Source organism: Chrysemys picta, chromosome 5, assembly GCF_011386835.1.
Source record: "Chrysemys picta bellii isolate R12L10 chromosome 5, ASM1138683v2, whole genome shotgun sequence".
NCBI classification, from domain to species: domain Eukaryota; kingdom Metazoa; phylum Chordata; order Testudines; family Emydidae; genus Chrysemys; species Chrysemys picta.
In genome coordinates, this window is record NC_088795.1 from 138,605,833 (window position 1) to 138,613,042 (window position 7,210).

Below are 7,210 nucleotides of genomic sequence, written 5' to 3' on the forward strand. Positions count from 1 at the left end.
GGACTCTGTTGCTTTTTACAGATCCAGACTAACACGGCTACCCCTCTGTAGTCTCAAGGCTATTTCTTAACGCACACAGATTGCTCTCTGATCTCAATCCCATACACATACACGGGGGCTCGAGCCCAGCTTCAAAAAAATCAGGTGACAGTTCGAGTTTCCAAGTAGATCTGATAAAATGGCCAAAACTCAGCTAAGTTTCTGCTACATGCCTGGAGTAACTTCCCCCCACTTTGCCTTTGGGGCATAGTAACATCTGCGGGGCATCTGCGGGGCCCCTTCAACAGAGCACTCTGAGCCTGGGTAAGTGTACACTGCCTCCCGGGTGCAGCCCTTTGAGAATTCATTGCTACTTATCTCTGATATCTACTTGTCCTTCTTCAAAGGGGTTGGATCAAACATTCCTTTAGGAGGAGGTCCTGTTGGTGCCTTAAGCACCTCCCCACCCCAGGGAGATACAGGCACTCGGAGACTAGAATGATTGGGGTCATAAAAGTACCTGGAGGGAGATGGAGGGTAGAATTCGTGTGTCAGCGGGAATCGAAGGGTATGCCTACGCCGGGGCTGGAGGTTGATTTCCAGGTCAAATAGCCATGCCCTTACTAGCTTTGATTGAGCCAGCATGCTAAAAGCCAGACGTGTAGCGGTGACAGTGTGAGTGGTGAGACAGGCTAGCCATCCCCAGTCACACCTAGGGGTCCAGACAGGATTGTACTCAGGGCAGCTAGCCCATCTCCCACCCATGCAGCCACGGCTACCCTGCTCTTTTTAGCGCATTAGCTCAATCAAAGCTCACATGGGTATGGCTACCTGAGCGGGAATTACCCCTCCAGCTCCAGCCTCGACTTACCCAAAGGGAGGTGCCGAGATGGTAGCACTCTGACCAGATTTAGTTAGGGTCTGACTATGTGGGAGGGGTAAGCTGATTGTATTGCATTTTGCTTTTGTAATCTGAAATGTTCCACAGCACCCCTGGCTGGGTCAGCGGCACCAGGGTTGGATTCTGGATCTTCTGATCAAAAAATGTACGTCTCGCTGCCTCGGCAAGACACAGCTCTGTTGGCTCAAAGCCAGTTGCAGACTCATAAACCTGTCTGTGGTCCAACCGTAGAAAGGACAGAGCTATGCTGTGCAATTGGGGTCACATAAATAATTGCCATGGGCAATTTCTAGTATAGGTGGAGCTGGTAGTGGTCCCTATAGTTAAGGTTGCCGAACATTTCCCATTCTAAGACCCTGTTTTCAGTTGCTTTTAACTTTTCCAAATTTTAAATATTTGGGCTGAAATTTTCCATGGTGGGTGTCTGGATCAGACTGATTTATGCATTTATTTATTTTGTTTTATTTTATTAGAGTTTCAGCCAACACACTTTAACAATTCCAGAACAAGCTTAGGGAAAAATACACTGTTTTGTCTATGTTAAAAAATCGGGCTAAATGTTTAGTTGTACAACCTAGGACGTATCAAACAAGGTATTTCTAGTAGAGCTAGGGAAGTAGGAATACCATTATCCAAGGCACTGGTAAGACTCCATCTGGTATACTGTGTACAATTCTGGTCACCCATGTTCAAGAAAGGCAAAATTGAAGTGGACCAGATGCAGAGAAGGGCTGCTAGGATGTTCAGGAGAGGAGACTAAAAGAGCTTGGCTTGTTTAGCCTAACAATAAAATAAAATATAATAAAAGGCTCTTTTCAACTACATCAGTGGCATAAACACCAGGGAGGGAGAAGAGCTACTCAAGTTCCTGGGCGTAGGAATAAATGGGGATAAACGAGCCAGGAGGAAATTGAGGCTGGAAATTAGAAGGTTTCTCACCATCAGAAGAGGGAGACTCCACAACAGCATCAAAATAGGAGCAGTGGGGACAAACAACCCAACTAGTTTTAAGAGGGAGCTTGATAAATTTCTGGCCGGGATGATACGAGGGGCTTGCCTGCGATAACAGGGGACTGGATGTGATGATTCTGGAGATCCCTGCCCTATGTTTCATGGAGAAGCTCTAGCATCTCCATGCTTTGGAGTAAGGAGTTTAAATTTGGCAGAGGAGCTGCCCTGGTGTCAGGGACGAGTCTTGTGACAATCCACCCGAATTTGGCCAAGTTATAAGTGTCTGAAAAAAATCTCATTTTGCGCATGCTCAGTATAGACTTGTTAGAATTTGACAGCTAAATTCTCTGAAGCTTCCGTCTGCACTGAGCATGCTCCAATCCCTGGCAGCTCCTACCTGCTGAGGGCACCACGCATCCAGAGTTTGCTTTATCACCAGGCGCAGGAACTGAGAGCAGTGAGACCGTTTCTCCTGTGCTGTCCCAAGAACACTGGCTGGCTGGAATGTGGAGGTGTGGGAGGTGGGGGCTGGGGAATAGGAGCATTGGCACTGACTTCCTAATGTGCCAGGGGGTGCTCCTCCCCAGGCTCTGCCCCCACTCCACCCCTTCCCCCAAGGCCCCACCCCACCTCTTCCCACCCCTGCGCCGTCCCCACCCTGCCTCTTCCCGTCCCCTTGCCCTCGCTACCCCCCCTTCTCCCAGTGCCTCCTGCACACCGCGGAACAGCTGATCTATGGTCAACGCTGATAGGGTGCTGCCAGTGGGTGCTCAGCACCCACCATTTTTTTTTCGGTGGGTGCTCCAGCCCTGGAGTCGGTGCCTATGATTAGGACTGAAGATAAGCTGGGGGGAGGGGTGGGATAAGGGAAGCAGAAGCATGCTAGGGGGGGAGGCATATGGGCAGATATCAGCTCTGAGGAAGGGGGAAGGGGTTTGTGACAAGTTCAATGGACACATGGAATATTCAAAGACTATGGTATCAACGTTAGCATTGTTACATGTATATGTCTCCCTGCTTAATGCATGACTGGGAGGTGCTCAGATATTACAGTGAGTGTGGTATGAGAACCTATACAGAACAGAATTGAATCTGCATGGCTAGGGATTGTTTTCCGGCTCGGGGGGTGGGAGGGATATGACAGGTGTTTCCTGCTGGAACTGAAATCACTAGGGCGTTATTCATGCAAATCCCTAGGCAGGTAACAGGTCTGGAGAATGGGGAAATTGCATAGATTGGTCTGACCTGATTCAAGAGGCCTAGCAAAGAAAGAACTGAAAGCTGTATAAAGTGACTAGCCTGTTATAGGGAGGGAGGACGCTCACTCCCAATCCAAAAATTGCAACGAGACTGTGATCAGGGCAGGCCCTGCAAGAGGTTCTGAAGTGCTTTGAAATCCATCAGGGTCTGCATGTGGAAGGTGGGTGCCACCTGGGGAGCTGGACATGCAGTTAAGTTGTTGGGGATTGGTCCTGCTTTGAGCAGGGGGTTGGACTAGGTGACCTCCTGAGGTCCCTTCCACACCCGATATTCTATGATTGTTTTTGAGATCTGTTTTCTCTGTCATGCTTTTATTATGTATAAACAATACTTTGTGGAAACTGTCTGGTCACTGGTTAACCTTGTCCTTGCCCCTGAGGGAAGAGGCTGCCTGCGCTGAACTATTGGGTGATCTACTGAGGTGATCAGAGCCTAAATCCTTGGCTTCGAGGAAGAGAATTGTGGGACTCCACCCTGGAAAAGGTAACCTCTAGAGACCTGACACATAAATGTCGTTCCCTCAGGGTCAGAGGTGCAGTTACCTCAGGAACTGTAAAAAGAACAGGAGTACTTGTGGCACCTTAGAGACTAACAAATTTATTAGAGCATAAGCTTTCGTGGACTACAGCCCACTTCTTCGGATGCATATGCTGTAGTCCACGAAAGCTTATGCTCTAATAAATTTGTTAGTCTCTAAGGTGCCACAAGTACTCCTGTTCTTTTTGCGGATACAGACTAACACGGCTGCTACTCTGAAACCTCAGGAACTGTGGCAGGGGCTGAAAGGGCAGGCAAGGCTGGAGATGTGGGGTGAAAGAAGGGTCTGTAATCAGTAGGACACACTCCCTTCCACAACCTGGAATAGAACCCACGATTCCCATGTCTCAGTGTTTCTCTGCTGGCTAGCTGTGAAACCCGTGGGGGAAAGCGAACGTTCCATCCACTTGCAGTGGCTGGCCCACAAGAGAGGGTATTGGCCTGTTGTCAGGTACTCTGTTAGCTGCAGAGGTCCGTGCTATGAATCTAACGGCTCCAATCCTGCTGATGACTCATTTGGGGTCAAGATGATTCCACATGCTGGAATAGCTGGTTTTTTCAGTTTAAAAAAATCTAGGAAATGACAAAATAATAAGTGGAAAAAATAGTAATTACATGATCGCATACAGAATGTATCATAGTTAAGGTTACAATTTTGTCATGGTTATTTTTAGTAAAAGTCACGGGTAATAAACAGAAATTCACGGAGCCTGTGACCTCTCTGTGACTTTTACTAAAAATAACTGGGGAGGGGGAGGGGAAAGGGGAGGGAGGAATAATACTGCCATGGGTGGGGGTACAGCCCCGCCTCCTGCCTTGGCCACAGCCGCTGACAGCAAAAGCCAAAGAAGTCACGGAGGTAGAGTAAAGTCACAGAATCTGTGACTTCCGTGAATAAATCGTATCCTTAATCACAGTGCATAGGCAGCAGGAGCCTGAATTAAGATTGCATGGAAACCTTTATTCTGGCATTTCCAAACATTTGAGTACGTGGCTTTGCAACCTCAACGTACCTTTAATGGGAATTTTTTGGGGTATGTATTTGCTTATAAACTGAGATCAAATAAAGTTGCAACAGCCTTGCACCAATCCACCACTTAATACTGCAGCTACAGCTTCAGTAAGTATTTTGAAGCCCTGCCTGGCCAGATGTTCTGTGTTTTACAACTGCCTGTCTCTGAGGGTACATAAGATCAATGGTCCATCTAGCCCAGTATCCTGTTTTCTGACAGTGGCCAATGCCAGGTGCCCCAGAGGGGATGAACAGAACAGGGAATCACAAGTGATCCATCCCCTGTAGCCCATTCCCAGCTTCTGGCAAACAGAGGCTGGAGACACTTCAAAGCATGGTTTTGCATCATTGTCCATCCTTGCTAATAGCCATTGATGGACCTTTCCTTCGTGAACTTAAGCTTTTTTGACAGGTTTCAGAGTAGCAGCCGTGTTAGTCTGTATCCGCAAAAAGAAGAACAGGAGTACTTGTGGCACCTTAGAGACTAACAAATTTATTAGAGCATAAGCTTTCGTGGACTACAGCCCTCTTCTTCGGATGCATATAGAATGGTGTTCCATTCTATATGCATCCGAAGAAGAGGGCTGTAGTCCACGAAAGCTTATGCTCTAATAAATTTGTTAGTCTCTAAGGTGCCACAAGTACTCCTGTTCTTCTTTAAGCTTTTTTGAACCCTGTTATAGTCTTGGCCTTCACAACATCCTCTGGCAAAGAGTTCCACAGGTTGGCTGTGTGTTTTGTGAAGATATACTTCCTTTTGTTTGTTTTTAAATGTGCTGCCTATTAATTTTATTTGGTGACACCTACTTCTTGTGTTATGAGGAGTAAATAACACTTCCTTATTTCTCCACACCAGTCATGATTTTATAGACCTCTATCATATCCTCCCCTTAGTCATCTCTTTTCCAAGCTGAAAAGTCCCAGTCTTATTAATCTGTTCTCATATGGAATGTGTTGTCCTTTTCTGTACCTTTCCCAATTCCAATATATCTTTTTTTCAGATGGGGCAACCAGATCTGTACGCAGCGTTCAAGATGTGGGCGAACCATGGATTTATATAGAGGCAATATGATATTTTGTCTATGCCTTTCCTAATGATTCCCAACATTCTGTTCGCTTTTTTGACTGCCGCTGCACATTGAGTGGATGATTTCAGAGAACTACCCACAATGACTCCAAGATCTCTTTCTTGAGTGGCAACAGCTAATTTAGACCCCATCATTTTATATGTATAGTTGGGATTATGTTTTCCAATGTGCATTACTTTGCATTTATCAACATTGAATTTCATCTGCCATTTTGTTGCCCAGTCACCCAGTTTTGAGAGATCCTTTTGTAGCTCTTTGCAGTCTGCTTTGAACTTAACGATCTTGAGTAGTTTTGTATCATCTGCAAATTTTGCCACCTCACTGTTTACCCCTTTTTCCAGATCGTTTATGAATATGTTAAAAAGGACTGGGCCCAGTACAGACCCCTGGGGGACACCACTATTTCCCTCTCTCCGTTCTGAAAACTGACCATTTATTCCTACCCTTTGTTTCCTACCTTTTAACCAGTTACTGATCCATGAGAGAACCTTCCCTCTTACCCCATGACTGCTTACTCTGCTTAAGAGCCTTTGGTGAGGGACCTTTTCAAAGGCTTTTTGAAAATCTAAGTACACTATATCCACTGGATCCCCCTTGTCCACATGCTGGTTGACCCCCACAAAGAATTTTAGCAGATTGGTGAGGCATGATTTCCCTTTACAAAAACCATGTTGACTCTTCCCCAAAATACCATATTCATCTGTGTGTGTGATAATTCTGTTCTTTACTATAGTTTCAACCAATTTGCCTAGTACTGAAGTTAGGCTTACTGGCCTGTAATTGCCAGGGTCACCCCTGGAGGCTTTATTTAAAATTGGTGTCACATTAGCTATCCTCCCACCATCTGGTACAGAAGCTGATTTAAATGATAGGTTACATACCACAGTTAGTAGTTCTGCAATTTCACATTTGAGTTTCTTCAGAACTCTTGGGTGAATACCATCTGGTCCTGGTGGTTTATTACGGTTTAATGTATCAATTTGTTCCACAACCTCCTCTCTAATGACACCTCAGTCTGGGACAGTTCCTCAGATTTGTCCCCAAAAATGAATGGCTTAGACGTTGGAATCTCCCTCACATTCTCTGCAGTGAAGACTGATACAAAGAATTCATGTATTAGGGGTAGCCGTGTTAGTCTGTATCCACAAAAACAACAAGGAGTCTGGTGTCACCTTAAAAACTAACAGATTTATTTGGGCATAAGCTTTCATGGGTAAAAACATCCGAAGAAGTGTTTTTTTTACCCACAAAAGCTTATGCCCAAATAAATGTGTTAGTCTTTAAGGTGCCACCGGACTCCTTGTTGGTTTTTTTAAAAGAATTCATTTAGCTTCTCTGCAACGGCCTTATCTTCCCTGAATGCTCCTTTAGCATCTCCATCATCCAGGGGCCCCACTGATTGTTTGGAAGGCTTCCTGCTTCTGATGTACTTAATTTTTTTCCCCTGTTAGTTGTTGTTTCTTTTGCTAGCTGCTCTTTAAA

General features: G+C 45.6%; 1 long non-coding RNA gene across 1 annotated transcript in view; it reads left to right on the forward strand.

The window, feature by feature from the left end:
• LOC135983828 (uncharacterized) overlaps positions 1-6,905 on the forward strand; it is a 36,482-nt gene extending 29,577 nt beyond the window's left edge. Inside the window, exons 2-3 of the long non-coding RNA XR_010601657.1 lie at positions 3,476-3,574; positions 5,642-6,905. This is a non-coding gene — a long non-coding RNA (uncharacterized LOC135983828). The remainder of the gene's footprint in view (positions 1-3,475; positions 3,575-5,641) is intronic.
• The last annotated feature ends 305 nt before the right edge of the window (positions 6,906-7,210 follow it).